Raw genomic sequence first — 15282 nt, 5'->3', positions numbered from 1 at the left:
CTGTGAAGTACGAGGAATGTCCTGATCTCCGAGAAATTCAAACATGTCATAGTACCACAACGACGGTTTATAAATTTCGTCAGCTGACGCTCCCGACTTAGTGGATTCTTCAACCTTTCTTTTTTCTCTACGTACGCTACTTCGTAGCGCATTAATTTTTTTTACAACATCCTCCTTTGTCGCATTTGGCTCTAGTTCTCTTAATTTAATTATAAGTTTTTCGTATGCTGCCGCTCTTTTATTTTGGTCATGATACTCTTTATCCTTCAATCGCCATATACAGAGCTCCGATTTATATATTCCTATAAATTCTTCTAAAATTGCATTTCGTTTGCGAGACGACATCATTGCGCAGTAACGTACGACGCGCCAGCGATGAGTGACGACGTCTTATATCCTCGACTGTGGCAGGAACTAGGAGAGCTGCTTAACTCGCTTGGTGGAGGAGTAGCAAAGCCAGTGGACAAATGGAAAAAAGTTAGATTGTGACACAAACTTCTGTAAAATATTATTTGGTTTCCTATTATTAACATTTAGTATTCTACAAGATGGAGTACATACAACAATCATCTTACTTCATAAACTAGAAAATTATAGATGAAAACATCCATGACAAAAATTAACAGATTAAATATGTTCAGGTGTGGGCAGATTGGAAAACGAAAACAAAAAAAAGGCCTTGGGATTACATTGTGCAGCTTCTGGTACTGGTGTTGGTCCAAGTAGCAAACAAACCCTCACTGCTGCAGAAGAGTGAGTGTTAGGCATAATGGGTTTGACTGCTGTTGTTGGTCAAGCTGAAATTGAGGAGAGAGGCTTTGATGTTAGTTTTTTCCTTTGCTTGTGGTCTTTGCTCATTACTATATTTTTTTCTTTTATAAAAAAGTGTCATTTTTACCACGCTTTTACTAACTTGGGTTGTATGTATGTATATAATGGAATCTTTGAGCATAATTTTCACCAATTTCCAGAAGTTTGATTAATTTCAAACTTTGCACACGTATCGAGGACCGATGACAATGCAATAATTCAATAACAGTTTCCCAATATCCTTACAAATTTAGACGGTATTCAGTTTGAAGAACTTGATTGCTCTTAGTTAACAGGAAAAACCCCATACAACAGTGGAGCTTTTGACGAAATGACTAGATTACGAAATAGTTCGTAAGGCATTTCAATACTATCACATGCCCGCAAATAATTAATTGAAAAATCGAACTAAAAATAAAGAATAAATTATAGTTTAAAAAAAACTAAGAAACCACGCTTTTATAGCTTATCCAACAAAAAGTATAAAATAATTTTTAATTACAAAGAGTTTATATTACAGTAGTGGAAAATCGAACAATCAATCATAATTAATTACTTCGAAATACAATTATAATAAAATTTAAGTTGTTAAGAGAATAATTCAATTCAGAGTAAAAAGCGTATTTTCTACTGTTTAGTTAGTTCGATTAGCTAGAAAAGCGTGTTTTTTTTTAGTTTTATTAAACTATCATTTATTTTAATTTAAGTTCTTCATATTTTTAAGGCCCCACCATCAGAGAGAAACTCAAGAGATTCTGCGCCTACTGTCTGTCCGTCCCAAATTTCTGCCACAGATGGAATTGTGTTGGATTTTATTCCTTCTGATTTTCCACAAGGTACCTTTTATTTTTTGAAGAAACAATGTTTTGGCTAAGTAATTCATTTGAGCACATTTTAATATATGATGGTAATTATTTATTCTCGGCAACACCAGCATCTACCACCCGTGCTTCACTGCCACCCTCTGGAGAACTTCCACGCCATCCTCCACCACCTGTGCCTACGAGTCCGCCCGATACTGCATCCGCGCCGATGCCGTCAGCGACGTCGCCTACCGCGTTCACATCGCGGGGGCCTCTGAAGCGGCAGCGGTATTAGGTAAGCCCGTCGCCCACCACATCCACGCCGCAGCGCCGCAGGCAGTTTCGAGCGCGCACACGGCGAACACAAACGCCTTTTGAACGAGCTACAAGCGAGTTCGTGGCAGTTGAGCATCGCCAGCTACAATTAGAGGCAGACCGGGAAACAAAATTCCACGAAAGAGAAACGGAAAGGTTGGGACTAGAATCGCGAAGGATAGCAGTCGAAGAAAGCCGAAATGTAATTTTAAGTCGTTTAACTGATACTCTAGACAATTTGATACAAATTTTACCACAGTTGAGACCATCATCACTACCTTCGACAGACATTATTCCTTAAAATGTCTAATGTAGTGATAGTGAACTCAGCTGAGGGCTATGAACAGTTTTAAATTGCCTGCAATATCAGAGGAAAAATTAATTTTTGTTTGTATATTTGCTATTCCAATTGTTTGTTTTTCTCATCTTTTTTGGTAAACAAGCATACGGCTCACCTGATGGTAACCGATTACCCTAGCTTATATGCAACACCAATAGCATCGCAAACGCATTGCCGACCCCATCCCCAGTTCCCCCAGGAGCTCTGGTCACCATACTCACCAATAGGAGCACAACACTGCTTGAAAATAGTGTTATTTAGCTGTGATCGTCTGTAAGGTCGAGGTATTACCCTAGTCGGGCTGCTCCACATTTTGAGCAGGAAATTTCCTGCTGTGCCCTACCTCAATTAATCCACCTCTAAATTCCAATCAACCATCTCTAAATTTTAAATCCAATCAACCACCTCTAAATTTTACAACTTTTTCCCAAATTTTTTTATTTCGTCTAAGTTAAGATGGAACCTCCACGGTAGCCCGCGAAATTTTTGCAATTTGCAAGTCAGTATTAGGTTTTATTTTGATTAAAGTAAGTGCTGTGTGGCTACGGCACTAAAGAATTTAGCCACTCCCTCTCTTCCCGTGGGTGTCGTAAGAGGCGACTAAGGGATAACAAGGTTCCACAACCACCTCGGAACTTAAGAAACCGACCGATGGCGGGATAACCATCCAACTGCTGGCTTTGAAATACACAGGCCGAAGACGGGCAGCAGCGTCTTCGGTGCGACAAAGCCAGTACTGCGGTCACCAACCCGCCTGCCCAGCGTGGTGACTATGGGCAAAACACATGAGTTCACGTTATTTTTGGCGTAAACTTGTGGAGGCCTATGTCCAGCAGTGGACTGTATAGGCTGTAATGATGTAATGATGAAAGTATGATTGGCGGCCGTAAGATGTATGGTATTTTCAGAATTATAATCATTAAAGGCAGTAAAATAACTCCAAGGGTCAGTATAATCCTTAAATTACAAGATTTCATGAAATATACATTTTTCGGGTTACCTGGCCCTATGAAATTTTATTTAATATACCTTAATAGTAAAATAATTGATCTTTTTTGTATATATATATATATGTATGTTCAGAGATAACTCCGTTGTTTATGAACCGATTTTGATAATTCTTTTTTTGTTGGAAAGGAGATATTCTTACTTTGGTACCATGATAAAGAAACCAGGATCTTAAAATCACTTACGCCGAGACGTGAACGATTGTAGAAAGACGTTCGATACAAAACGTTTGTAACTTGGCTAGGCCTACTGATGATGGGATACCAGAGAAATCGCGGGAAACTCAAAAATTCGCATAACTTTTTACTGGGTATACCTATTTTGATGATTTTTAATTTAATCGAAAGCCGATGTTTATCATGTGGTCACATTCAAATTTCCTCGAGATTTACAACTTTTGAAGTAATCTTTGATAATGCGTATTTACTTGACTATTTTTTCGTCTACCTACGTTGTATTACTTGTCGATATAATTGAAGTCGGTTTTTCTTCGTTTGCCTGCAAACACAATTATTTTCAACTGTGCATGCTACGAATTGATATTCGTTTAATGTGTATATGTTTTAATAAAAATAATAATAAACTTATTTGTAATAATAATGATATTTTATTAATTATTTTCTATTTAAGTAGGTACATTACATTAAACATAAAATTAACTGGAAATTTACAAAATACTATCAATAACTTATTAATCATATAGTAGGTAAAAGACATAGATCAAGTAAAACAATAGATAACGCACTTAGAACAAAAAAGTGAAGCCACTTTTTTAAATATGTGTGAGTGAGTGAAGTGTTGACACTTTTTAAAAAAAGTCCCTGAAAGTTTTATTAAGTGGGATTAAACACAATTAATTTGATATAGGTGGTAAAATGGGTATGCGAAAATAAAAATCTGTTTATAGTTTTAAATATATTTACTCTTTTTTTCGCTTCAAATTGTTAAATAAATCTATTGCAGCCATGTTTTGATTTAATGAATTATATAAATCCGTGTCAATGAAAATTGTGTTTTTAAGTAATTGATGATTCCTTTGAAGGGCAAGTTCCTGTTTTAAAGACGTCTAACTATTTGCTGTAATAATTTAATTTTTTTACATTTTTTTTAATAAAGTTCATGTTTTTTTTAAACTTTTCTCTTAGTTAATGTTTTCTAGGTGTATCAAAGATTGAATCTTGGTTAACGACTGATTTTAGACTCATCCGGTAGGTCCTAAAACAAAAAGTATAACATTAAAATACGTAGTAGTAAGTAGTAGTATCTACGTGATGGAACTCTGTGAAGTCCACGTTTTGTACCATACATGTCAGCTTTATAATGGTTTGAACAAACCATACTAGATGAGGATGGATGTCGTTGTAGTTCATTTCGGCTCAGTCGTACAGCAGCTACCTGAGGTAGGGCACAGCAGGAATTTCCTGCTCAAAATATGGAGCAGCCCGACTAGGGTAGTACCTCGACCTTACAGAAGATCACAGCTAAATAATACTGTTTTCAAGCAGTATTGTGTTCCTGTTGGTGAGTAAGGTGAGCTCCTGGGGGATTGGGGATTCGATGGGCAACGCGCTTGTGATGCTTCTGGTGTTGCAGGCGTCTATAAGCTACGGTAATCGCTTACCATCAGGTCAGCCGTACGCTTGTTTGCCGACCTAGTGATATATAAAAATAAAAAAACCTATTCATCTATTAAAATATTCGTTGGAAACCTAAAATCATGATATTTAGTAGTAAAATATAAGTAGTTAATTCACAAATTTAAACAGACACAAACGAGTTAAAAATTCATATTTAGCTTGACTTCAATTTAGGTAAAACATAAAATCACACGATAAAAAAAAAAAAACACAATAATGATGTCCACTTTCTACTTAATTATTTTTCTATGATTGCCTACAATTTACTTACCCGCCTTTTGGGCTAATGGAAATAAGAATTACTGGTAACACTCCCTCGGTACGTCATTTCGGGACATGGAGATTATAAGTTCCGAATAACCTCAATATTATTTTGGAATAACAAAAAATATAAAGTTTTGTATGTACTTACGTGTGAAACGATATTTCTTCAGACTTTTTGTTCACTTTGGTATTGTTTTTGCACCATTTAATTACAAAAGAACGGCATTTTGCAGGCAAAGTTACTGTACGAGGCCCCGTGAGATACTGACGAAAATGAACGTAGTTTGATGCATATGTGTGCGTGAGCGCGTGTGTTTACTTGAAGGAGCCGAGTTTTGTGGCTTCAGTAACAACAAAGGCCGCGCATTATCTACTTTTTTTTACTTCATCTATGGTAAAAGATAAATTAAATATGTACTTACATAAAAGCTTATAACTAGACAATGTAAATAAAATCTTATTAACTTAAAATAATCTTACTATAACCTATTTAATAAACATCTCAGCATGGCTCTTCCTTGGATTAATTCACTCTGGCTGCCCAAAGTCGCAGTGGGTGTGGGATCTTGCATGGTTATATCATCCCCATCGTCATGTGCAACAGAAAGTGATTGTAATGGAGGTAAGCCAACCTTTAAAGCTATGTTGTGTAACACACAACATGCCATTGTAATGTTGCTAGCTACATGAGGATGATAGTGAAGAACCCTATCTCTAAGCAAACATCTCCACCGTGCTTTGAGTAATCCAAAACAGCGCTCAATGCAGTTATGTATGTGTATGTATATATATGTGTATATGTATATTTACTTCTGTTAATATCATACTGCTTGTTAAATATACGCCAATTCTTTATCAACTGTTTGTGCACTTCCCTCCCGCTTCTCTTTTTCTTCGCAATGTCCTATGCCCAAAGGTTGTCTGGAAGAAATCGCTCTTAGCGATAAGACCGCCTTTGTACATCTTTCTTTTCATGTATCACTTTTTTGTAATGTTTCTTTGTGGTGTACAATAAAGAGTATTTATTATTATTATTATTATTATTATTATTATTATTACGGGCTTGCACATGCTTCTGCGTGTATCGTTCTTCAAGAACCTTGAACTGCATTGGGGATAGGTGTCATAAGCCAAGGGCGTTGTGGATATCCAGAGTCACCTGAAAAATTAGTTTCTGTAGACAAAACAGAGGAAAACTAACTACTATTGGATGTTTTTACTATTTTAGATACCTACCTAATAGCCATACTTGTTCATTATTTTGATGAAGTTCACGCATATATGATTCAACTATACTGGAAGACCATATATGTGAATCGTGTGTAGCTTCACCAAACTTTGCATTCACATTTAAAATCAAAAGGTTACTGTTAAAAATCTGAAAAATAAAACTTTTATCAAGAAATGTTTTATCTAGCTATAACATACCAACCAGAATATATAAATATAATATCTACCATTTGAACGTTTAATGAATGATACCCTTTTCTATTATAAAAAAGATGCTCTTCATCATCATTGGGCTTTACTAAAGCTACGTGGGTACAATCAATGTACCCAATTACACCAGGCAGGCCAAATCTTCTTTGGAACCTGAAACATTAATCGTTAATTTAAATTACATTACATGGACTAAAAATTTTGTTAAATCGTTTGTTAAGTACGCACTCTTGTTTTCTTAACGCTCTGTCTTGTCGTGTTTTCGGAAACATAATCTATTTTGCCATGACAGCTGGGTGGTTCAAAGCATCAACAACTTGTCTGATGCACCAACTAGCTGTGCGTTGGACAAGATGGTGAGTGACGCCAACAATTCGCTGGTAGGATCCTGTGGCTAGGAAACTAAGAGCGCATAACACCTACAAAAACACAAATATTTAGGACTTGAAATGATGGATATGTAATAAAAAAAATTGTTAATACTTTTTGACAGTTAGCATAATAAGCACTAACCTTAACTTAGGGGAATCTCCTTGGTTCCTTTTAAAGAAGTGTTTTGTTGGAGTTCTTGACAAAGGGCTTGGAAAGTCGTTTTCTCTTCTAGTCTTGTCTAGCCGAAATTGCTGCACAAATAACGTTTCCGGCATTTCGCGTATTGTCTCCATGCACTGACGATTTAAGACTCTTTTTTGGCACCTAAGCCACACTTCTTCACTATGAGCGCATCACAACATATTTAATTTATGCATTTTAAATGCTTAATGCTAAATATAGTTTAAAATTATCTTAAGTAAACAATTCTCGGTCCAAACACAACTATCAACTATCTTTCAAATTATCATAGTAGACGTCATTTTATAACGTTTACTACTGGGTCTCGGCAACCTTTTAGCTATTGTTGAAAAAGTTCGACATCGTTTCGCTAGCGCTTGTCAAAACTGTAACATGGCTACCATTTGTATGGGATGTAGTGATCGTCGTTGTAGAAACGATTACATTTCGTTGTAACATTGCGAACGAGTAAACTTGTCTACGAATTTTCTATTCGTTTGTTGTGATCACGTGACTTAACGTTGAGATGATATCATTCCTATACATTTGGTTAGTTTTCTAATAGCGTTATCGATTGTAGATTGTCAACTTGGCTAAGCCTGCAGGTGGGAAATCGACGGTCGCAATCTGCGACTGGAAAGAACATGGTTCAAATTCTCAAATTTTCCAGATCGACTATAATTTTTTCTTTTTTTTCTAATTGCACTCATTATTTTTTATATAAATAGCCAGTTCTTAATTTTTATCATTATGTCAGTAAAATCGAAAAACATTATTCATGTTTTATCATTATAATTTTTTATTTTTTATATTTATTTGTTTTTTTTTAATATTTTTTTAAAAAAATATTATTCATATTTTATAAATATGTAATGCGTATTTAAATATGATTTCTAAAAAACACGATTTACTAAAACTACCGAGCTAAGCTCGGTCATCTTATAATTAATTAATATACGCTTCACACTCAACGAATCCCCAGTAGGATTTTCTCCTGTGTTGGGGGGTCCGGACACACGCAATACCTAAACACAATGCCCGGACCACGACAAACATCTATATGGCCGATACAAATGTCTGTCGTGAGCGGGAATCGAACCCGCGACCGCCAGCGTAACAGCCAGTGCTATGACCGCTGCGCCAATCGTCGAATAATGTTACTGTATTACTGTATTCGAAAACGAGTTATGCTAAATTGTGCCAATGTTTCCATAGGGTAAGTCCGGTGGGGTTTCTGTTGTGCTAATTCTGTCTTTTGCTTTTAACTTTATAGCGAAATATTTTACTTGTTTTGCTATTTCTTGCTCTGTATGCTGTTTATTGTTTTTAAATATGTGACATTCTTCACAACTATCTCTTTAGGGTTTGTGAAAACTAATATTTAAGTCTCTATTGATAATATCACGATATTGTCGCACCCTGTGTTGCCAACCCCAAGAAACTAAAAAACAGCAGCTCACCAATAAAAAACAGGAGAAAACAGTTGGTAAAGTAAAAAAGGTAGATTTCATACTTACCTCGTGTAATTAAAATAATTACCTACTTTCATTAGTTATCAGGACTCACATACATTGTTAAAGTAACATTATTTTCCACTTTCATTCTCAATTGCGTCATCTTAATATTTTCAGACTTACTTTATTTCTTAAAACCATACATATTGTTGTTAAATTTCTTTCTATATTTCGAATTAAACCGTTTGCTATTAATTTGAAGATTTAATGTGTATTTACGGTTGATATTTTGATGCGTAATTAAGTTTTCATTATATTTATAGCAGAAAATAATCTCGGTGGCGCTGCAAGTAAGCACAAAAGTTTAGAGTGCTTGAAATGTTTTAAAATATCTGAAAAATGCGTTTTGAAGAATTTTGTACGTGGTTGATTTTGTATAAAGTTTGTACACAATTTCCCCAAGCGAGCGGCTTCGCGAGGCAGCCTCGGACATTTGCCGCAGTACGTATGCCGCGCGAGGCGGCCTCGGTCTGTAAGTTTTCTAATCCGAGGCTGCCTCGCGCGGCAAGGCCGAGCCACGGTGGCTCGGCCGTGAGCATTGACGCTCAGTTTAACTTGAAGTCGAATAGAGACCGCGCGTGCGTATAGTTTGCCCGAGACCACCATGAGGCCGCACATTCGGAAAGCTGTCGCTACCACTGCCTTTTTAATAATTCTAAGGCTTGCAAAAAAAAGAAAACAGAAAACTAAACGTTTTTGGACTAAACTCTTATACAAAAATAGATTACAGGCTGGGAAGATTGTTTGAAGAGTTGTGCTTCGATGACGAAGAAAAAAATTTCACTCGAATGAGTAAAATCGAATTTGACAATGTGTATTCTCTCATAACGCCAAAATTAGCAAGAAGGACACAAATTTTTGAGAAGCAATATCCGCTAGGGAAAGATTATTAGTGACGTTGAGATTTTTGGCCACAGGAGATTCTTATACCAGTCTACAGTATCTATTTCGTATATCAAAACAAAGGATATCGGTTATAGTTCCTGAAGTCTGTGATGCTATAATTGAGGTGTTAAAGGATTATGTTAAGGTAAAATAAAATTACATATTATTATTATTTTTTTATTAATCAAATTAGAAAATTGGACAAATAATATAAGAAAATTAAACAAACAAATATTTAATGATGAGGAGCTGGAGAAGGAGGAGGGGAGGCATCGAAATTAGTGAGATAGGAGGCATCGGTGAGGCAGCAGGCATCGGTGAGGTAGGAGGCATGGGCGAGGCAAGAGGCATCAGTGAAGTAGGAGGCATCGATGAGGCAGGAGGCATCGGTGAGGTAGGAGGCATCAGTGAGGTAGAAGGCATTGGTGAGGCAGCAGGCATCGAATATGTAGATGGCGTCGATGAGGAAGAGGGATGAGACATATATCTTAAATTGTCGTGTTCACCATATGATTGAGTATAATAACCATAACCACTGTATGCTCCCATGTCTCTGCATCAAAGATAATTTTATTTATTGCATTTTTTACGTATGCTAATGTAATTTTATCATACTTTCTCAACTCATTTCCTATATATTGGCCATACACATTATAGGGATCATTTTTTCCGATATATTATCGCTTGCACACTGTTGTAAAAGTGTTATTGCTTCAGATATGGCGTTATCAGTTAGATCATCACTTTCATTCATTTTGGATCTCTTTATAGGTCTAGTTGACTTTTGTTTAGGTCCTTCCGTTATCGTCGAGTTTGAAGTTTCATTTCTTTCTTCGTTATGACTGTAATCATTTCGAGTATTATCCAGACTTGCATTCTGTAAAGATAGAAATTATTACTTAATTTTATTCACAGATACCATCATCCGAAGAAGAATGGCTTACCATAGCGAAAGAGTTTGAGAGCAAATGGAATTTCCCACATGTCATAGGAGCAATGGATGGGAAGCATGTTATATTACAGTCGTCGATAAATAGTGGCAATGATTATGACTGTTACAAAATGTTTCCAAGTATAGTGCTGTTTGCTTTAGTTGACGCTAACTATAAATTTCTGTACGTAGACGTTGGCAGCAAGGGACGTATATCAGATGGCGGTGTGTTTAAAAACACCAATTTATATGAAAAGGTCGAAAAGAAGGAATTGAACATTCCTCCGCCAGAAATATTACAAATACCGTATAAAATTGCAGTGCCCTATTTTATTCTAGGCGATAAAGCTTTTGCTCTCAATGATTACACATTGAAACCTTATGAAGGTACCCCAGAAAGAGGTTCAATGGAAAGGATTTTCAATTACAGGCTGTCCAAAGCAAGAAGAGTTGTGGAGAATGCCTTTGGCATTTTAAGCTCCGTTTTTAGAGTACTGAGGAAGCCGCTACTATTAGAACCAGAAAAAGCTACGAAAGTCGTATTGACTACCATATGCTTATATAACTACTTGCGTAGAGATCAAGCTTCCTCACAAAGGTTCACTCCCACAGGATCATTCGATGCCGAAGTTGAAGGGACAGTAATACCCGGCCGATGGCGACAGGATACAGAAATGTCATCAATGCTATCTATTCAAGCCATACCACGGCGAGGTTCAACAAATATAAAAGAAATACGTTTACATTTAGGGAGACATTTCATAACAAACGGAGCAATTTCTTGGCAGAATAATTATCAGTAAATAATAGGTACTCACTTCTTCACCTAAGGTATCTTGTGTATTTCCTGGGTGATTTATATGTCCCAGAAAACTGAAGGCTTCATAGGCATACCAATTCGAATCATATATTTCACCACGACCTGCAGTATAAAATAAAAATAATAATATTAGAAGACCTGCAGTATAAATATATAAAAACCGGTGTAACTTTGGATATAATAAAATGAATGTTGTTAACCCTAATCATAAACATTAAATAATAAATACCTGATCCTGTGATTCGGCTTTTTCTCTCTCTCGACTTTTCCCTCCTGTAAGACCCTAGTAAAGAGTCCATTTTTTTCTTTAAGTCAGCTATTGGAAGGTTCATTTCCTGGCTTATTTTTCTCCATGCATCTTCCCTTAGTCCTCTATTTGTGTAATCAGGACATTGCGCATCCCAAAGTCGTCTATATTCACCATATAGTTGTATTAATGTAAGACACTGTTCTTTATCCATAACGCACAACTAACACGCAACGAATAACTTTTAAAGACCTTACATGGCGAGGAGCCTCAGCTAGCTGGTAAAGAGCTGTTGCGATTTGGTTTGAAGCTTTAGGGAATGAATTCTCTATCCAGCAATTAGCAAAAAACATTTGCTGGTTCCAAATTCTAATTTTCTTTTCGATGATCCCATATATAATGAAGATGAATAAATTGGCTTGGCGAGAGAAATAATAATCTGACTGATCGGGAGTCTTCGGTAAACCCAAATTTTTTTGGCAGTCAAATGATAACGTATGTAAATCAGATTGCTCTTCTTTGACATGAAATTGTGTATGCTCTGATTTATTAATAATTTATTGCGAACACAATTATCCTTTTTTTTTCACTAAACTGCATGAAAATCGAGCATACATCGGCCTAGGTGACCTAAATTCCAAATTATAATTCTGATTAAATGTATTACGAATTTACGACTTTTTGACATTTAAATTATCCGTTTGTGAATTATTGTACATCAGCCATAATACATACATGGCGGGACGTGGTACTGAATGCGATACTCCCACTTGAAATGCAGACTCTAGATATTAGTTCACCGACACTCTCTATACCTACCTAATTAAATAACTAAAATATTGATTGATTGGTGGGGCGAAGCTGTTAGCTACTACCGGGGTCCATAGGTAGCGGATCGTAGAACAGCTTGGAGGTGATATCCTCGTTAGCTGCATTGCAATCCCTGACATTTAGCGACAAGGAACTAGGATGCAGTAGTTATTCCTTTGGAAAAATGGCTTATAAAATGTTGTCCTTGTGACCTGGCGTTTAGTGCCACTAATAAATAGGCACTATCTGTTACGTGCTGCTGAGAAATAAATTTCAATTTAATTATGGTATTTTGCCATTAAAGCTGTAAAAGTGCTGTAACAATGTCTCTGATATCCATCAGTGCCATTAACTTGCTCTGGTAACTGTACACTATCCATATTCAAGTTTACCATTTACACGCATTTGTTAAACTTTACTCTTTTTTAATTTATCTTCTTCAAAAGGTATTGTTTTTCAATTTTTTTCTTTACAAAAAACACATTTTAATTTATCTCTAGCCATTGTAACACAATTTTGTTAAAAACATTAAAACAGCAACGAATACACCAATATCACAAAACTGACGCCATCTTGACTACAAACAGCTGCTGTCTCTACATCGCTTGCGTAACTAGCATGTGACCGTCTGTACTCTCCCACCATGCCCAATCACTCTTAACGTTGGATTGGTCTGACTGAAAGTTTATAGGGCCCTGTACACAGTCAAGTTTGTTTGTCAAACTTCATGTTTTCATCAAATAAAAGCACATACGATCAAACCGTTGTTCAAAAGTTTCGGTTTTCTTCTTGCCGCGAAGAGTTCGTGTGTATTATCATCTTCTGTCGTTATACAACAATGAGTAATAATAATATAATAAGGCGTTTTTAGCATTGAAGCTAACAGCAAGAAAAAAAAGGTCGTCAATGATCTAGAGCAGTGATTCTCAATCTTTTTCAGCCCATGGCACACTGACAAATTTAGATATTTTTTTTATTCTCCATCATCTAGGTCTCATACGACTATGTCATCGAGAAAGTCTGTTGGTGCAAATATTGTATTTGTCCCATGCCTGGCCCATCCTAGGTACCATACGACTGTCATGACGTGTGCACAACAACCTTATAGTACGCCGAGCAACTAAACAATCACAACAGTTTTCGACTATACTCCATTAACCATATAACCGTTATTTTCAATTAGAATATAAACATAATTTTGTTTCCTGGAAATGAGTCACGATTTTATTTCGCTTCTTATTAAAGTGGTGTCTGTAGTTGCCCTTAAGTTATATTCAGAGGTTGTAAGACCTGCCGTTATTGGGTAAATAATAAACCGGTGTTAAATTTATTAATTTTATTACAATTTGGTACAATAATAGTTTACAATGATGGACGATAAGTTTTTTTAATGATAGGTTCCCATGGCGAATAATAGAGCCTAATTATGATTCTGCCACTTAGAAATTGTAGGACTACTCCCCTGAAACAGCCGTGGAACAAGGGCGTGGGACTCCGTGTCCGAATGGGTAAAGGTAGCAGCCGTGTAGTCCTCGGAGAAAACGGAAGAGTATTCTGCGTGACGTGGACACTCCAGGCTCGTATTGTCAATGCAGAGCAGGTGCCTAGAATTTAGAACCTCCGCTATCCATATGCCCGTCTGGAGGCCCTTCCACTACGCCCCAAGAGGAGCGCCCGCCACCTACCGTGGTTGTGAATTGTCGCGACAGAATTTAAATTACAATTAAAAAAATAAAAATAAAACAATTACAACAAACACCTTTTATTAAATCTAATAACTAACGTTTCTAATTACAAAACAAAGAATTTACTACGGTATGAAAGTTGAAGATTGGAAGAAAAATATATATCACTATTTAAATCAGTGGTTGGCAACCTTTTGGCAGGTAAGAACTAACGGAACCAAAAACGGAAACAGATGTCAAAAGTAAATTTTAGCAGAAACGGAAACGGAAACGGATGCAGAAACGAAAATGTAAATAAAAAAATCAATAAATTTACAAATATATTTCCATATTAAGTATTAAATACACACCAAGCCTAGATAAGATATAGATATATTAGAAATCTACAATAGAAAACAATATTGCAACTTAAAATTATTTTAATATTCAAAGGGGACTGTCCACTTTGTATGGGGGTTTCGGCCCCGAGTGGACAGTCACTGAGAATAATAATTATATATTATGTTAGTAGTACTAACAAGTAGGAATTAGAAAAATGATATAGTTTTGTGTCCAGGTGTTTCTTTTTTGTTTTTTTTGTGGATAATTACAAGAAGGTTTCTGAAATAAAAAATCATTGTTTTTGTTATTTTTGTTCTACTTATTGGATTCGTACGTTAACAGAATGTTATCTAAAAACTAGGCAGGTAGATTTATAAAATCTTGAAACCATTTCCAGCCCAAAAACCAAATAATTGTCATGACATGGGCACAACAACCTACTGTACGTCGACCTACCATGCAGTTGCAATAATGTTTTTTTATGGCTTCTCTGCCTGACCTTTATTGTTTACATATAAAATAAATACAAAATATATTTTCCTACTTATAAATATGCCTACTGTGTATTTTACGTCGCAGTAGTGATGAATTCTCGGTTGACGGAAAACCTTTCAGTAGGTTGCTATATCACTATGAAAGAATATGGAAGTCAAATGAATGTATGACGCAAAAGTCTGTAGTTTAGGGTTGCCATAACAAATAATATTTTCAATAAACAAAATAAATCGATTAAATCGATAATCGAATTTAATATAATTAATTTCTTGCTTTTTATGTAGTCAATAACAATGTTTCTAAAATAGTTTATTTTTCATCAAAGTTAATTTTTTTTTACTAAATACACTTTTATAGACTTTTTTTCTAATTACATAATTCGATTTAACAATACTTTTAATCGAT

At 35.8% G+C, this 15282-nt stretch overlaps 1 pseudogene; it reads right to left on the bottom strand.

The window, feature by feature from the left end:
• Window positions 1–5656: 5656 nt before the first annotated feature.
• LOC123662710 lies at window positions 5657–9222 on the bottom strand (annotated as a pseudogene).
• Between the last annotated feature and the right edge of the window lie 6060 nt (window positions 9223–15282).

The sequence above is a fragment of the Melitaea cinxia genome, chromosome 19 (assembly GCF_905220565.1).
Source record: "Melitaea cinxia chromosome 19, ilMelCinx1.1, whole genome shotgun sequence".
Lineage (NCBI taxonomy): Eukaryota > Metazoa > Arthropoda > Insecta > Lepidoptera > Nymphalidae > Melitaea > Melitaea cinxia.
The sequence above is the reverse complement of the archived record's forward strand: the minus strand, read 5'-3'. Positions and strand labels throughout refer to the sequence as shown.